Source organism: Peromyscus leucopus, chromosome 18 (genome assembly GCF_004664715.2).
Source record: "Peromyscus leucopus breed LL Stock chromosome 18, UCI_PerLeu_2.1, whole genome shotgun sequence".
NCBI classification, from domain to species: Eukaryota; Metazoa; Chordata; class Mammalia; order Rodentia; family Cricetidae; genus Peromyscus; species Peromyscus leucopus.
The window spans coordinates 21,813,326-21,831,361 of NC_051078.1; the positions used below are offsets into that span (position 1 = coordinate 21,813,326).

General features: G+C 44.0%; 1 non-coding gene across 1 annotated transcript; it reads right to left on the reverse strand.

Moving 5' to 3' along the window:
- Positions 1 to 15,267: 15,267 nt before the first annotated feature.
- LOC114695672 lies at positions 15,268 to 15,386 on the reverse strand. Its single transcript, XR_003734896.1, has one exon. It is a non-coding gene; the product is annotated as a 5S ribosomal RNA (ribosomal RNA).
- Between the last annotated feature and the right edge of the window lie 2,650 nt (positions 15,387 to 18,036).

An 18,036-nucleotide genomic window follows, 5' to 3' on the forward strand; every position in this document is an offset into this window, starting at 1 on the left:
GGTACTCAAATAACTGAGCTACGCCTCCAGCACAAAAGTCTATTGTTGTTGTTGTTATTATTATTATTATTATTATTATTATTATTATTATTATTACCAGGGGCTGGGAATTTATCCCATGGCCTCATATGTGCTAAACATGAACTCAACCACTCAGCTATACCTCCAGGGCTGAATTCAATTATAAATGAAAATGCCATCTCAAAGAGTTACTAAAAGCAGCCAAAGGAGAAAAAAATTTCCTAGACCTCAACAAATCACTTTTACTCTGTTCATAAGCCTCCAGAAGACTGGCATTCATGAACCATGTGCCCTGGCCCTCAAAATCCTAATGGTTCTGTCTTATCTTCTAGCCTGAAATCGACTTTTTAAAAATTCTCTCAGTACAATCTGTCCAAATTCTCTAACTCGTTCCAGACTTGAACCAACACAGGCATCATCCTATATGTTGAATCGAACCTAAAACCTTCTAAAAGCTAAGGGCCTGTCCCCACCTCGCCCTGCCCTGTAGGCACGGCACTCTCTCTTGCCTAGGAACAAAGATTAAAACATTGGAAAGCCCAAGGTATCTGATTCTAACACATTTTCAGCTCTGCTTGCACGTGGCTTGTCATAGCCGGCCTTAAATTTTGTCTGATTTGTCAGCAGCTCGGTGGGAAGGACAGCAGTCAACAATTTTTTAGAGGGAAAAGCTCATTATGGCCGAAGAAGAAAACTCAGCAGGGGTCAGGAAATGTAAAGCACAATAAATAAGAAATGGGAGAAGACAATAGGTACCAGGGAGGAGAAGGCCCTGGCTCCTGGTGCGGAGCCCGCAACGTGCCTGGATTGATGACGGATGCCATATTCTCACTTGGCTTCAGTGACCAGAAATACTTTTCATCCCATCTCGCACTGGTCGGAAGATCATACTCCCCAGGGACCTAACACTTCATAATAATGATTCATTATTTATTCCAGCCCCAGGACATTTCAAATGAGTGTTTCAACTACTGCTGGTTATTATATTGGATTTAACTCTCCTGATGCATTTATGGACACCACAGGAATCACTGAGATGCGGTGGTCTCCATGGTGCTCTGAAACTGCATCTTTATTTGATTTTGTCTTTCATGAACACTGAAACTTGGCCTAGAGAATCTTTTCTGCAATAATTAATCTAAATAAATATGCTTGTGAGTTAGCTAATGAATGTCTTAACACACTAGCAGAGTAAGAATTAATGATAAAAGCTGTACCAAACTGGTTGTTTTTCTTAAGGGAACATGCCAAGTCATGCCCGGGCCTGTGCCAAGGTAACCAGTAGGGTGGAAACCTATCTAGGGACACCCTATGCAGCTTTGGAAGAAGGACATGACAACCATATACCAACACATGCTATTCTCGTTCTTTTTTTCCTTTTATATAAGTGCTGTGAAGTACAAACGGAAAACTTCTATCTGTTCCTCATAATACCTTTAATCTTTCTGCCTGGGCTCACTGCTCACCCAGTCCCAGCATGCATACATCCTACAAAAAGACACATCAGACCATCAGAAAATTCAGTAGGCTGCTCCAGGACATGGCTGGAAAACCAAACTCTTCGCTCTCAAGAGAAGAAAGCAAGTGGCATCCGAAAGATCCCCTAAAGGTCTAGATACAGATAATGGACTACAGTTAAGCTGAATCTGAATGTGGCCACAAGTCTTCAAGGCTGTGTTTGCTTCCCTCCTAAGAAGGATCTTAGGCCCTGCGGTGGTGGCGCACGCCTTTAATGCCGGCACTCGGGAGGCAGAGCCAGGTGGATCTCTGTGAGTTCAAGGCCAGCCTGGGCTACAGAGTGAGTTCCAGGAAAGGCGCAAAGCTACACAGAGAAACCCTCTCTCGAAAAACAAAAAACAAACAAACAAAAGAATGTAAATTTTCCAGCTAGCTGAGGGACAACCCCGGGGTTCCACCATCATGGCCACAGTCCCCTCAAATTGCAAGGGTCCCTCTTTGCCCACTCCCTTCCTGCTTAGTAAAGCGACCCTCCCAGAAAAAAAAAAAATCTTAGAATGGCGGTTCTCTGTCTTCCTAATGCTGCCACCCTTGAATACAGTTCCTCATGCTGTGGTAACCCCCAACCATAAGATGATTTTCACTTTTACTTCCTGCCCGTACATTTTCTCCTGAGTGGTGTCTCGGTTCCTATGGCCATTGGAAATGTGTCTTTTGATGGTCACCACCCACAGGGTGAGGGCTGCTGCCTTAGAGGGATGAAATGATGCAGCTGGTGGTGTATGTGCTCAGCCGTAGACTTCTTTTCAGTCATTTTTTGCACTGCAACAGTGCTCAGGTTATAGCATGTGAAAAGCTTAGGCTGTAACATTGAGAAGTTAATGCTGTTAACCAACCAAATGACTTTCTTATTCTGATCTAAGAACATTTGGTTATGGAGTTTCACGGAGGTATCTGTTCTACCTATTTCTTCCAACTTGGTGCCAATGCAGTCACAGTGGTCAAGTCATAGCTTTGTATATGATGGAGGCCTCCAAAATGAATGGGTCCAGGCAGAGTTAAGGGTATTCCTATTCATTTTCATCTCTGCACTGTTGCTACAGCGATTTTCCTAAAATGCAAGACTAGATGGAACTATCCCACACGTTCGACCCTCCAGTGGCTCAAGATCACCCCTCAACACAATGTCTACCTCCTTTCAGACTTGCCACCAAACCTTTCCGACTTGATCCAATCAAACCGGTCCACTCACCACTACTCATTTTAACTATGGGAAGTTGATAGTATCTGTTAGACAATGATAATAGTCTCTGTAGGTCTAAAAGAGTGCTTACCAACAGCAGGTGCCTTTTGGCTGAGTAAATAAACAAATAAATAAATATTATTCTTTTTATAAGATTAAGCCCAGTTTTGATCCAAAAATTGCTGGTTCATATTCACAGGAGGGAAATATATATAACTATCAATACTTACAGTGATAAAACATTCTCGCTGTGTGCTGTTTGGATGAGAATGACTCCCATAGGCTCCTATGTTTAGTATTTCATCTTCAGTTAGTGGCTGTTTGGGAAGGATTAGGAGGCGTGGCCTTGCTGGAGGAGTTGCGTCACTGAGCCGTGGGCTTTGAGTTTTCAAAATTCTTGCCCTATACTTGCAGATCAAGATGTGAGCTCAGCCAGGCGGTGGTGGCACACGGTGGTGGCCAGCACTTGGGAGGCAGAGGCAGGTGGATCTTTGTGAGTTCAAGGCCAGCCTGGTCTACAGAACAAGATCCAGGACAGCCAGGACTGTTACATAGAGAAACTCTTTCTTGAAAAACAAAACAAACAAACAAAAGTATGAGCTTTTGGCTATTCCTTCCACCATGTTTAACTCCACCATAATGGAGTTCTCTGAGACCATAAGTTCAATTAAATGCTTTTTATTTATGTTTATTTTTGGCTTTTGGGGACAGAGTTTCTGTGTATTCCTGGCTATCCTAGAGTTCACTATGTAGATGATGAGGCTGGCCTTGGACGCACAGAGATCCTCCTGCCTCTGTCCCACCACACTGGCTGAAATGCTTTCTTTGATAAATTGCCTTGGTCATGTGTTTTTGTCACAGAAATGGAAAAGTAGGACAGTCCTCTATCTATGTCCTATCACTATTAAAGTGAAGCAAAACCAGGTCTGCCTGACTTAGATAAGGGTGTGAGGCCAAGAAACTGAAGGATTTCCCTCTCGTTATTTTCTAGTTCTTTTTCTTTTCTTTCTTTCTTTCTTTTTTTTTTTTTAAGACAGGATTTCCCTATGTAGCCCTGGCTGTCCTGGAACTCATTCTCTAGACCAGGCTGGTCTTGAACTCAGAGATCCACCTGCCTTTGTCTCCAAAGTGCTGGGACTAAAAGCATGCATCACCGCCACCAGGCTTATTTTCTAATTTTTAAAGCTAATATTTCTATCCTCTGAATATTCCAAAAGGCCTATAACCAACTAACAATCCATTTGGTTGAAAATAAAAATTGTTAACCCAGTCATCTACTGAGTTTGAATTTGTTAGCATCTTGACACCTTACAGTCATTACAAAAATCAATTAAAGAAATCATACATTAGTATTAATGTACCACATGGGTCACAAATTATAGGCTACAAGGGAATAAGCCATCACATAAGAGTCCCCAGCTATCATTAGCTAAAATTATTAATTCAGTTTTTAAACCAAACAAATGGAAAAGGTTAACACAGAATGAGTGGTTCTTTCAAACAAGCTTGAGAAGGACTCTATAGACAACGACTTCCTCATAAAATGCTGCTTTACTCCCGGTATCCTGGAAACTTAATCAACAGCATCGCCACCTCCTCATGGGTCAGATGGAAATCTTAGGGCCTAAAGAGATGGCCAGGGCTGGCTACACAGAGGAACCCTGTCTTCAAAAAATAAAAAAAGAGTTTAAATGGATCCACCCTATAATGGGAACATCACAGCATCACAGGCCGACAAATAAATAGCCCATTGCCAGGAATGAGTTACCTCTTTTGGAGTTGTTGGCCAGTGGAACCACATAGTCCAAACTTCCAAACATGATAGGCTATCGCCTACTGCTCTTTGGTTAACCCTCCCAGAACTCAGCGGTAAAACTCTTCTGCTAAAAACACCACATACTTGTGTACATGGAAGAATCAAGCCGGTACTCACCTCAAAGCTTCATCCCTATGGGCTAGCTTTTATAGTGTTGGAAAGGGAAGAACAGTAGCAGAGAAGAAAAGTAGTTTGCCAGTCCTGCCGAGCTGAGAACTCTGTAAGCTACAAGGATGACTGGCCTGGAAAGAGATACCCACTGGTGGGGGTGCTGGAAATGTTACAGATGCAACCAAACACTTTCTGATTGGATTTGAGGTCTGCCCCATGAGCCGGAAGTCACACCCAACACCATTATCAGAGCCAAGAACTAGTGGCTAGACAGGTCATTAACCTTAAGGGAGAGCCTAACGCCATTGTTCTGCTAAATGGGTATAGTAATACACTGCTCACTAAGCTCTTATCTTTATAAGTATAGGTTAGTACATCTCAACCCTCATCAGAGAAGCTGCAGATGACCATTAGCAGAGACCCACAACTTCGAGAATAAGAGACTGCAGCATGCCTATCCCCAAATGGAACATCACTATCACACTCCTGCACTCAAGACTTAGGGATCATCAAGGAGGAGATGACTGAAGATTTTCATGAGCCAGAGGTGATGGGAGACTACAAGGAAAAAGAGGTTTCTGAACACATCAGGGCAGTCACATGCATGAACTCAGAGCTGTTGTGAATGCATGTATATAACAACTTTACAATTGGCAATTGATGGCTTCTATGAGAGGAGAGAGAATCAGTTTTCGGTAAGTGTATAAACCTTGGTAGATCAACCATGCTCCAGGGGTTGGCCCCACATGCAAAAGTATTTGAGCAACACAAAATAGGCTTCGAAACAAGAACAAGAAAGAAAATAGAAGGCGCAAAGTTGGGTGGGTGGGGAGGTGGAGGCGGATCTGGGAGGAGTTGAAGGAGAAAAGATGAAAATAGAATATATTGTATGAAATTCTCCAAGAATTAAGAAAAACTTTTACTGAAAAAAATTAAGTGGAGAGCAACTGAGGAAGGTATGCTATGTCAACCCCTGGCCTCCACATATACATGTTTGCCTAAATCGACACATAGGCACACATGAACACATATACACAAAACAATAGCAAAACCCCTTAGTAGTTGTGGTGGTTAGAATAAAAATGGCCTCGCCGGGCGGTGGTGGCGCACGCCTTTAATCCCAGCACTTGGGAGGCAGAGCCAGGCGGATCGCTGTGAGTTCGAGGCCAGCCTGGGCTACCAAGTGAGGTCCAGGAAAGGCGCAAAACTACGCAGAGAAACCCTGTCTCGAAAAACCAAAAAAAAAAAAAATGGCCTCATAGGTCCATAGGGAGTGGCACTATTAGGAGGTGTGGCCCTGTTGGAGTGGGTGTGGCTTTGTTGGAGGAGGAAGAGTGTCATTACGGGGTGGGCTTTTATGTCTCAGCTGCTCAAGCCTGGCCAGTGAGTCTCTGTCTCTTCCCACTGCCTGTCAATCCAGATGTAAAACTCTCAGCTCCTTCTCCAGCACCATGTCTGCCTGCACACGGCCATGCTTCCCACCATGACAATAATGGACTAAACCTCTGAAACTGTAAGCCAGCCCTAATTAAATGTTCTCCTTTATAAGAGTTGCCATCCTCATGGTGTCTCTTTGTGGTGATATTGTGTTCCCCAATATATTGTGCACACTAATAAATCTGGGGTCAGAGAACAGAACAGCCACTAGACAGACATAGAGGCTAGAAAATGGTGGCACTCACGCCTTTAATCCTAGCCTTCTGGAGGCAGAAATCCACTGGATCTCTGTGAGTTCAAAGCCACACTGGAAACAGCCAGGCATGGTGACTCATGCCTTTAATCCCAGGAAGTGATGGTAGAAAGCAGAAAGGTATATAAGGTGTGAGAATGAGGAATTAGGTCTGGTTAAGCTTTTAGGCTTTTGAGCAGCAGTTCAGCTGAGATTCATTCTGAATGAGGACTGAGAGTCTTCCAGTCTGAGGAAACAGGATCAGCTGAGGAATTGGAAAGGTGAGGTGGCTGTGGCTTGTTCTGCTTCTCTGATCTTGCAGCATTCACCCCAATAACTGGCCTTGGGTTTGTTTTTATTAATAACACTCTTTGAGATTCAAGCTACATCTCTTCACAGCAATAGAACACTGACTACGACAGTAGTCTTCTGTCTTGTATAGCCTATAGCCTGTCCGCTGAAGCTACTGATAATCTTAGCTATAGTGTCTCTAAACTAATCATGTCATCTTTACTAGTACTTATTTTAAGTTCACTAACACGTCCCTCAGCCACCTCGCTTGCCCTCATTTTCTTCAGACAAATTTTTTTTTCTCATTATATTAGACCTTATTCATCCTATATAAAACATCCAGCAACTTACTGTTGGAGAATATTATTTTAAGGTGTGTTACTTTTGTTTTTTGTTTTTTTGCTTTGTTTTGTTTTGTTTTTTTTTTGTTTTTTCCTTTTATTTTACAATACCATTCAGTTCTACATATCAGCCACGGATTCCCTTGTTCTCCCCCCCTCCTGCCCCCCTCCACTTCCCATGTATTACTTTTGTTTATGTTGCATTTGTTTAACTCTGTGAAGCTATGCTCCTGTGCCTGTCTAAAACACCTGATGGTCTAACAAATAGTTGAACGGCCAATAGCAAGGCAGGAGAAAGGATAGGTGGGGCTGGCAAGCAGAGAGAATATATAGGAGGAGAAATCTGGGAGAATGGAAGAGATCAAGGAGCCGAAGAAGGAGGAGGACTCCAGGGGCCAGCCACACAGCAAGCCATGAAGTAAGAGTAAGATTTACAGAAGTTAGAGAATGGGAAAAGCCCAGAAGCAAAGGGCAGACAAAATAATTTAAGATAAGGAAAGCTGGCAAGAAAGAAGCCAAGCTATAAGGTCAGGCATTCATTCATAAGTAATAATAAGCCTCCATGTGTGAGTGATTTATTTGGGAGCTGGGTGGCAGCACACCCCCCCCCCAAAAAAAAGAGTAAAAAACAGCTAACAACAACTTACAGCAACATGTACAACTTATATCCTCTCCAAGGCCACAGAGCCTCCCGTGGCCCAGTGGCCCTGTCTTTCCAGCCATGTCTCCTTTCACTGGCTTGCCCAACATATCCCAGCCTCCTGGCCATGTTTCTGGTATGGTGAGTTTGACCCCTGTCCCCTCTCAAGCCTGTCTAATGCTTTCTCCCCTGTATGCAGACCTGAATCCAGACATCACCCTCAAGTCCATCTCTACCATGGTGCCCTGCTCTACCCTCCCCAAAGCTGCACTTTTACTATCTGTCTCCTTCTATAAAGTAGAAGCTCCTTATGGACAGAGTCATGTGATCCATCCTGTGTTCTATCCGCGTGGACCTGTTCCTGGCATAAAATGTATCTCAGTAAATGTTTGTCAAGCGACTGAGTGACCCCTGCCCACAGGACCTCCTCTTCCAACTACTAAATGCCGGTGTTTTGTGGGACACAGCACACCCGGAAAGCACGATTTTCCAAAACAAACAACTCGTCTCTTTGGAGGGGATGTTTCAAACCACAAATGTGATAAGACTGCATTCCAAAGTAAAGAAATGACTTGTCACAGGCCCACGCCACAGGCCATTCATCTTCCATTCCCACTGGATTAAGATCTCAGAGGCTGATCTCAGCACCCTGATCTTCAGGCTACACCTGATGAGTTATTTCCTTTCTCCAGACAATTGATAAGCAGAAACTCCTGGTCAATTCTCAGTATCATTTCCTCCATCCTTCATCTTTGGAAACCTGTCCTCAGCTTAGTGCAGCTACAGCTCCACTCTGTGGAAAAACAAGGAGACGGAGTAAGGAATACGATATTGGTATGTTTCCTGGGTGAACACTGAGGAAATCTGCTAAACTATGTATGAGATGGTAATCCATAAAAAATACACACACACACACACACACACACACACACACACACACACACAGTAGAATGACAAAGACCATTTGTTTCTTATTAGATAGGAGAGTAAAATTTCTAAAAATTAAATATGAATCAGGGTCCGATCAATACTTGGTAATTTCCATGCTCTTTTCCCCTCTCCCATTCCTTATTTCCAACCGACTTGAAACTGTTTAGCAACATTCTCTGAGGTATTTCAGCCCTGACAGTAGTGACTTAACACATGCATTTTAAAAATTCAGAAACACAAAACACAAAGTTCATTCTGGCCAGACCTAGAAACGAAATAATTAAAAGCAAATGATTTCCTACGTCTGGATGGGAGATTTCAGCCATGGCAACAAGCAGAAGCAGCATGCCCTTTTCTGGAAAGAAGAAGGGGGAAAAAAAGACTGTTTTTCACTGATTAGCATCTCTTGACCCTGGCCCAGGAAAAACAATCCACCATGAGGCCGCCAATAGATAGGAGTAACAGCAAGTCAAGACCTCAGCAGTGTCCATCTGGCACAGTTTCCTGATCAGGTGCAGGAGTGAGTTAATGATACCTGCCAGAAAAGCCCAGAAATACTCTAACATGCCTTTGAATGGGCTGCCTTAAGATCACGGGTCTCCAAGCCACCACAGCCAAACTCAGTTTCTCAACTCAACACAAGAGATGCAATAGCTCCTATCCTCACAGCCAAGATCTGAAACCATTTCAGACAGACCAGCTTCCATGGGTGGATGATGGGAATATGGTTACCGTCCCTTCTCTAGCCCCCACGAGTTGAGTGTGAGCTCCAGTAGGCATTGGGTTTTTCACTGAACTCACTCACTTAGAAAGCTTCAACTCAGAGAGACTAGAAGCGTAGGGAAGTTTATCTTTGCTGGCCTGAGATAAACCCTGTCTCCTCCCTCCCTCCCCCATGCTTCTGGCCCCCGTGAGCCCTCCCATTCATTCCCTATCAAAACAGCCTGAAAAACAGAGGTCTGAATTCCTTAGCTCTAAAATAAATGTTTGCTGGAGCTTCAAGAGTGACCTTCCTCAAGGAGCTGAGTAGGAGGCAGAACTTTGAGATACAGCATGTGCAAGCATCCAAAAGCAGGCCGGGCGGCTTGCAGGGGAGGCGGCTCTGGGAACCTGTGAAACCACACGCCACTGCAGCTGCCGGCTCTGCCCACACTGTGGCTGCAAATCCATTTCAAAATGTCAAGAACAGCCTCTTTCCTCAGGTAGGTCGTCGTCCACAGACGTGTAAATACTTCGTTTTTCCTTTATGAAAATAAGCGTAAGGAGACCTAAGGGACAGTTGGCACAAAGGGGGAAACTATTACAGAGGAGACAATGACTGGACTCGGTTCTCATGAATGAATAAGAATTAGTCAACATAGGCCGGGCGGCGGTGGCGCACGCCTTTAATCCCAGCACTCGGGAGGCAAAGCCAGGCGTGTCTCTGTGAGTTCAAAGCCAGCCTGGTCTACAGAGCGAGATCCAGGACAGGCACCAAGACTACACAGAGAAACCCTGTCTCGAAAAACAAAAACAAACAAACAAAAAAGAATTAGCCAACAGACATGATTAAACCATCATAAGCAATGGATCAAAATGTACAAGGCAGGGTAGAATAAAAACCTTATTTTATTTTATTATATTTTATTCATTAGTGGGAATATTAATGTGTCTGTCTTTCCCTTCCAGAAGCTTCTTACCTTAGATGTTATGAACTCTGTTTACAAGTATCAGTGTTCGGTATTAGAACATATATATGTACTGAGACTATGATTGGCGGATAGTCATCACTGTATTCCACACAGTGACGAAGACACAGCCCACCACAAATCAATTTACAATATAATAGGTTTACACAGAAATGTGAGCAAATAATATCAAATCACTCAAAATGGAATTCAGGAAATCCCCAAGTCTAGACAGAGTTCTCTTCAAGGCTGCCAGGGGCTGCTCCTGCCTGGACCAACCTTCCCTCAGCCAACAGCATAGAGGTCAATTAGAATGAGCAGGGCTTTGCTGAGGCTGCAGATATTGACAACTTGTCCGTCCGTCCCCCACCCCACCCCCCGACCTGTGGCTACATCAGCCTGCCTAGGCCTCTGTGTTGAGAGTTTGAGCTTGATGACCAAGAAGCCTTAAGGCTGAAAATGTCTAACAAATTGGGCAAATGTTCTCCCAAGTTTCTGGTGTTGGGTCAACCACACTTTTAGCAAAAGAGCTTCATCCCTTCTCTTTCTACCTTTTAAAGACATGTGGACAAGTTTTGGATTAGCTGTTGCTTTTTTTTTTTTTTAACCCCTTTCTTCTGGTTTTGTTGATTGTGGGAATGTGGACAACTCAAGTTTAAGACGGTCTCTCTCAGGGGGGCTGGAGAGATGGCTCAGAGGTTAAGAACACTGGCTGCTCTTTCGGAGGTCCTGAGTTCAATTCCCAGCACCCATACGGTGGCTCACAACCATCTGTAATGAGATCTGATGACCTCTTCTAAATAAATAAATAAATCTCAAAAAAAAAAAAAAAAAAAAAAAAAGGTCTCTCAGCTGGGCGGTGTGTGTGCCTTTAATCCCAGCACTCGGGAGGTAGAGGCAGGCAATCTCTGTGAGTTCGAGGCGATCCAGGACAGGCACCAAAACTACATAGAGAAACCCTGTCTTGAAAAACCAAAAAAAAAAAAAAAGAAGGTCTCTCATCTTGACAAAAGCATGTAGGTCCGGTTTCACATCTTCAGATTCCCATCTGTATTCTGACACAAGTCCCACTGTAAAAGCATCCTTTCAAAAGGATAAAAAGGTGGGGGCTGGAGAGATGGCTCAGAGGTTAAGATCACCGGCTGTTCTTCCAGAGGTCCTGAGTTCAATACCCAGCACCCACATGGTGGCGCACAACCATCTGTAATGAGATCTGGTGCCCTCTTCTGGCCTGCAGGAACACATGCAGGCAGAACACTGTATACATGATAAGTAAATAAATCTTAAAAAAAAGATAAAAGAAGTCTCAGTGAATATGAATTTTTATTTGATGGGGAAAAAATATACAGAGGGGCTAGCAAGATGACTTGCTGAGTAAAGATGCTTGCTACCAAGCCTTCCTGCCTGAGTTTGATCCCCTTACCCCATGTGGAAGGAGAGAACCAATCATTGCAGGTTTTTCTCTTAACGCCCCCCCTCCATGTGCACCATGGCGCATGTGCCCTATCCCCACACACATAATATGCATGCATTTATTATGCACATACATAATAAACAACTGTAAAACTGTATAAATAGGACATTTTGACGTTGAGACTCATAGGCACAAGTAAGTCTCAGCAACCATTCCATCCCGTTGCTTATTTTATGACATTGATTCATTTTGTCTGCTTTGAGGCATTGATCCGAGGGCCTCTCACATGCTAGGTGAGTAATCACTGAGTGATATCCCCAGTCTTCTTTTAATTCATTTGAGATAGGAACTCACTAGGTAGCCCAGGCTGACCTTGAACTCAGTCTGTAGACCAGAAAGGACTTGAACTTTTTTTTTTTTTTAAAGATTTATTTATTTACTATGTATACACTGTTCTGCCTGTGTGAATGCCTGCAGGCCAGAAGAGGGCACCAGATCTCATTACAGATGGTTGTGAGCCACCATGTGGTTGCTGGGAATTGAACTCAGGACCTCTGGAAGAACAGCCAGTGATCTTAACCTCTGAGCCATCTCTCCAGCCCTGACTTGAACTTTTAATCCTCCTGTCTCAGCCTCCCAAGCAGCTGCAATTACAAGCCTAGACCATTAGACTTGCTCTCCTATTTGATGAATGAAGGAATTCACTCTTATTCTACGTATTCGTTCTTTCATCTGAAATTGGCAGGTTGTATCCTAGTGACCGCTAACGTGTGATTCCTCTTCCAGTGACATCAACACCCATTTCAAAGACGGACATTATTGAATTGTCCCCCAGGTTACCACATCAGACCCTGTGGAGGAGAGGCCAGCAATTGGTAGTTCAACAAGATGTTCGAACACACGCACACGTCTGAGGAGAGCTTCACTGTGCCCTATTAGTCAGGTGTATTAGTCAGGGCTCCTTAGCTTAACTGGATTAAACAGAAAAGGGAATTTTTAGGCCACGCAAATGAAAAATTCAGGGAGTAATACTTCTTCCAGAATAATCTGTGAAAAATAGTATTTTTTTTTCAATAGCTTCAAACGCCCTGCTCTGTTAACTGAATACTCCTTTGTTGGGGTTCCCCACCCCTTGCCCCCAGGTAGCCAATCCCGCTGGTTTCCTGTTGCCTTCCAACAGATATTTTGGCAAGGTCCTTGTGGTATTCCATTCCTTAACCACATCATGTCCATGCCCCCTGTTCTCACGGCGTCCGTGGCATAACCTGGGCCAACACACTTACCATTCTCTCAATCCCATCAGACATCGCGCCTCAGCTTCATGAGCAGGTTCACGTTCTACCACTGCATGGAAATCCTGTGTCTGCCCCAACCCTTCCTTATACATAGTCTCACCAACTCCTGTGCTATCTAGGATCTGACCCACACCAGGCAGCCACTGATTCTCATTCTGTCGGGAACTGTTTTATGATTTCTAAAACTGGGCACTCGTTCCAGCCAATCCACATGATGGTAAGGACTAGAGAATTTCACATAAGCCAATGGTTGGATGATTAAACCTTCACGGGGGCGCTGGAGAGATGGCTCAGATGGTTAAGATGGATGCTCTTCCAGAGGTCCCGAGTTCAATTCCCAGCACCCACATGGTGGCTCACAACCATCTGTAATGAGATCTGGTGCCCTCTTCTGGTATGTAGGCATACATGCAGGCAGAACACTGTATACATAACAAAAAATAAATTAAAAAAATAAAAAATAAAAAAACCTCCACAGGGTAAAAAAGGACTTAAGTATCAGATGAACAGCACTTAGTCGTCATGTTCAATGTGCTTGAACATAACAGGACTTTTGTCCCTAATCTTCAGTCTGTTTCCCTCACCTAATCAGGGATGTTGGGAGAAGCCATCATGCTTACATAGCTCCTTCCTCTCTTCATTTTGGGGGGCTTACAAAGGGAGCCTTCAAAAGATTCCTGCATCAGGGCGGGATGGGGATGGGGATGCAGGCAGCCTGGTGATTTTGCAAGTTCATCTTTAACTAGATGGCTGCATTCACATCTGAGTTGAAGTTACTGAGACTCTTGTACTGAAAGGTGGACATTCTCCAAGACTGCTTGATCTGTAACAAGGGGCACTGTAGCTGGGCACTGGCCCACAATCAGGACAAATCCTTCTCAGGTCTTTGATGGGATTGAAGACTAGCAGTTATAGTTACAACTTAGTGTGTGTGTGTGTGTGTGTGTGTGTGTGTGTGTGTGTGTGTGTATAAAATCTTAGATAGAACATATTAAGTATTAGATCCAGGTTCTTTAGGATAGGACACCTTTTGGAATGACCTTTGTAACATACCATCTACCTACGCTCTAGACTTCTCTGGATTCTAGTATGTGTTTCTTGCTTAATATTGTTCGCATTGATTGTAGTTACATCTTATCTAGGTCATTATCCCTCATTACTTCTGGACAATATTTGATAACCATTCCTTTGTATATAGTCATGTTTTAGGTTAGAACCTACTTATTTAGACAAAAGGGGGAGATGTAGTGGGTAGCCATTCCAGCTTTGTTCTGGAAGTGCCAATCCCCATTGAGGCTTCAGTAACTGTCACACCTACAAGGCAGGGCCGAGAGAGGACCCTGAAGACTCGAGATCCAGATGGGCCGGCTCTCTTGGTTCCTGGACCCTGGATGCTGGACGCTGAAGGTAGACCGAGCAGAGTTCTCCAGAGAACACTGCGGGACTGCACTACGCCTTTCCCAGACTTTATAAACTACCCCTTCACTTGTAAGTTACCCCACAAAATAAACCTCCCTTTTAACTTCATGGAGTGGCCTTAATAATTTCACCAATAGAGCACTCCATTTCCATTTGCTTGAGTTAATCATTGGTCCCCTCGGGTGATTTGAAATTCAGGAAATAAAAGTAAATAAAAGTAAAGAATAGACAGCAATCCTATCTTGTGCTATCTCGAGTTGCAGATCCCTCCTGGAGAGTCACTCAGTTCCAGACTGAAAACCACCTTCTTTGCCATTTATTTATACTGGAGTTGCCTGCCGTGAGTGACAGACCACTCATTTTTCACCAAATGTATTCTCTTCTGTTTTATAAAAGATAACAGGACATCTAAATTTTAAGGTGGTAAGCCACAGCCCCAAATAAAGACATTTCTCACTGAGATGTCATGTATGTAAGCTTGGCAATGAGGGCTAAGTGAAGGAGTTACTTGAGAATTCTGGAGAATATCGGAAATATGGGCAAAGTGTAGTCTTCGCTTCCAGATTCTTCCTTTCCATTCACTGAAATGCAACCCTCAAGTCTGGACGGAGGGTGGTCCTTCTGAACCGTGAATTGGGAGACAGAACAGGCTCTTTTGTGCTTGAGACAGCAGATGGTTCAATATTCAGGAATTTGCAAGCTGCTTGTGAAATCCTTGTGGTTTGAAATGGTTCATGGTCGGAATATTTTCACCATAGGAATTAAGCAAATGCTCCACAAATCCAGACTCCTTCCTTTCTACCCCTTGCCCTAAAAGCCGGTTTTTCCACATCCTACTGTTGAAACGGTAGAGAAGGGCCCTGAGGCCCTGGGAGTCATGAACAGCTCATCCTATAAGCCTTGATCTAGATGAGAGAAAAGTCAACCTCCATCTTTTTTTTTTTTCCTCTTAAGCCTACAGCACCCAGTATTCCCAGGCGGTCTCCCATCCAAGTACTAACCAGGCCCGACCCTGCTTAGCTTCCGAGATCAGACGAGATCGGTCGCGTTCAGGGTGGTATGGCCGTAGACGTCAATCTCCATCTTGCTAGATATTTCCTCGTTTGCTTTCTGCCCAACAAAGTCAAGCCTAATTGTAACAAATACTCACATTGAACCCTGGGGTCTGACTACCACATGAGTGTAGCTTTGAGATAAATCTGGAATCTGAAAAAGAATATCTGACTAGTTTTGTTTAGGTCAACTCTCCGCATTCTTAACATAGTCTGTAGCAGCCAGGGATGTGGGTTCCAAATGGCCCACCCCAAACCATCTTTGTAGTAGACCCTGTTTGTTTACATCTGCAAAGAAGCTGTGGGCTATAAGCATGGAGTCTGCGGTAGTTCACGTTGCTACCATTAACATACAGATATCTAACGTCATTCATTCTACATTGTCGAATGCATCCCTTTTAAGCCTATATGTCTGAATTACTTTCCAAAATTACTTTATCAATAATTTCAATGTGCTCTTTTTGTAATTGCTAGATACAGATGTTCTGGGCTGTATGCAGTCTATCATTTTGCATTAGCTTCTTAGCCATTTAGTGTTGCACCATGCTACCCTGAGCTTCACGTCTTGCTCATTCCAATCTTCTCTCTCTCTCTCTCTCTCTCTCTCTCTCTCTCTCTCTCTCTCTCTCTCTCTCTCTCTCCATTTGTTGACTCATTTATTTTTGTTCCTTACAAACAATTCTAACCAGTAATGCCTGAGCAGAGCTATTCATATGACGATGCTTTATCTGCAGAAAGGTGTAAGAGGGTATCACAGGCAGCCCTCAAACGCCCAATGCAGTGCAAGTCAAAACACACACACACACCAGCTGGGCGGTGGTGGCTCACGCCTTTAATCCCAGCACTTGGGAGGCAGAGGCAGGCCGATCTTTGTGAGTTCGAGGCCAGCCTGGTCTACAAAGCCAGATCCAGGAAAGGCGCAAAGCTGCACAGAGAAACCCTGTCTCAAAAAACCAAAACACACACACACACACACACACACACACACACACACACACACAGGAAGAGAGTAATGTCCCTTAGACAACGAGAGGTTGGAGAAAGCCCTTTGACCCTACGAAAGGCCCAGACATCACTGCATGGGGGAGAGTCACAGACCTGAATAGCTGGAGGCATATCATGATTTCAGGAGAAAGGCAACTACAAAACCCACTGCCACAGTAGAAAACGCAATGCATTTCCAGGGAACTCTGACATAATGACCTTTATCCCACTGAATCGATTCGGGTACGCAAATTCAAGGGCCTAACCTTAGCACTAAATTGCGCACACTTAAATGAATTCACGCGTGGTTTGTTATTAGTTCCCTAATTGGATCATACACTCCTGGGAGATCTGAGCTGAAGCACACAAATAGGACAAGATTCTTGACCAATGAAAGAGAATATTGAGGAGCTGGAGAGATGGCTCAGCAGTTAAGAGCACCGGCTGCTCTTCCAGAGGACCAGGGTTCAATTCCCAGCACTCTCATGGCAGACCATAACTGTCTGTAACTCCAGTTCCAGTTGATCTGACTCCCTCACACAGATATGCAGCTCAAACACCAATGCATATAAAAAATTTTTTAAAAATTAAGAAAATGTTGAAAAATGGTAAACAAAGTGTTCCCAGAGAGGAAACAAGCTGTGGTGTCCATGACAGCTGACTCTCTAGTACCTGTCCCACCCCACAGGAACGGGCATCCATGGGTCCCAGTGCCTTCACTGACCCCCAGTTTTAAAATGGACACAGGACTCCAACAAGGTCAGTAAGACACAAAAGCAAATAGAATGCTTTATTAGAACTTTATTATATAGTGTCTTTGAAGGAGACACTAGGCAGAGATGTCCCCTCCCCGCCCCTGGGTTGGCTGCCTCCCCGGAAAGAAGGCTAACTGTAGAGGCGTAGGCTCTTCTTCAGCAGGTTAAAAAAAAAAAAAGAAGACTCCGAGAGGAAAAGAAGAAACAAATAGAGAGACAGAACAGGGACTTTAAAGGTCGTGGGAGGAAGCGGCATTCTTCTTATAGTCTCCAAGTACCAGAAGAAGCATAATTTAGGTTCTAGCCAACCTCCCGAACAAAGAGAGGAAAGAGTCAAAAAGTTGCGTCTTAGAAAGATCCAAAGAAGCACATGCTGGTTGGTAGGGACTGAACTACGGAGCAGGAATTCTGGGAAGGAAAAAAAAATAGCATCTCATTAAAGGGATAATTAGTCTACCTAGGTTTTTAGAATGGCTTAAGATAAGTCTACCTTCCTGGAGCAGTCCTGTCTTTCCTAGCAGTGGACGTTTGGCCAGCCAATGGACTGACCCAACTGGACGATTTGATCTCTACCCAGGCCAGAGATGCCGTCCTTCTGACGAGAAGGATGTAGCTTCCCCTGAAGAGACATTTATTGCTGCCCGTGTCTTCATTACTTCACTGTACCACGTGCTGAGTATCAAGGATTGTTGAGGAAGGCCTATCACTAAGAACAAAAGAAAACTCTCCATCATGGTCCGTGTTTAAAGAACTTGCAGATAGGAAGAACGGGGGGTTGAAGGCAGTCAACCTTTCAGTCAACTCTCTTCTCTGATGAGAAGAGGGAGAAGACTTCAGAGAAAACAAATGATGCATTTTGCAGAATAGCTCAAGTCCCTCCATAGCCCCTTCTTACTTGGAGTGCATTGGACTGGGCCCTCCACAGGATGA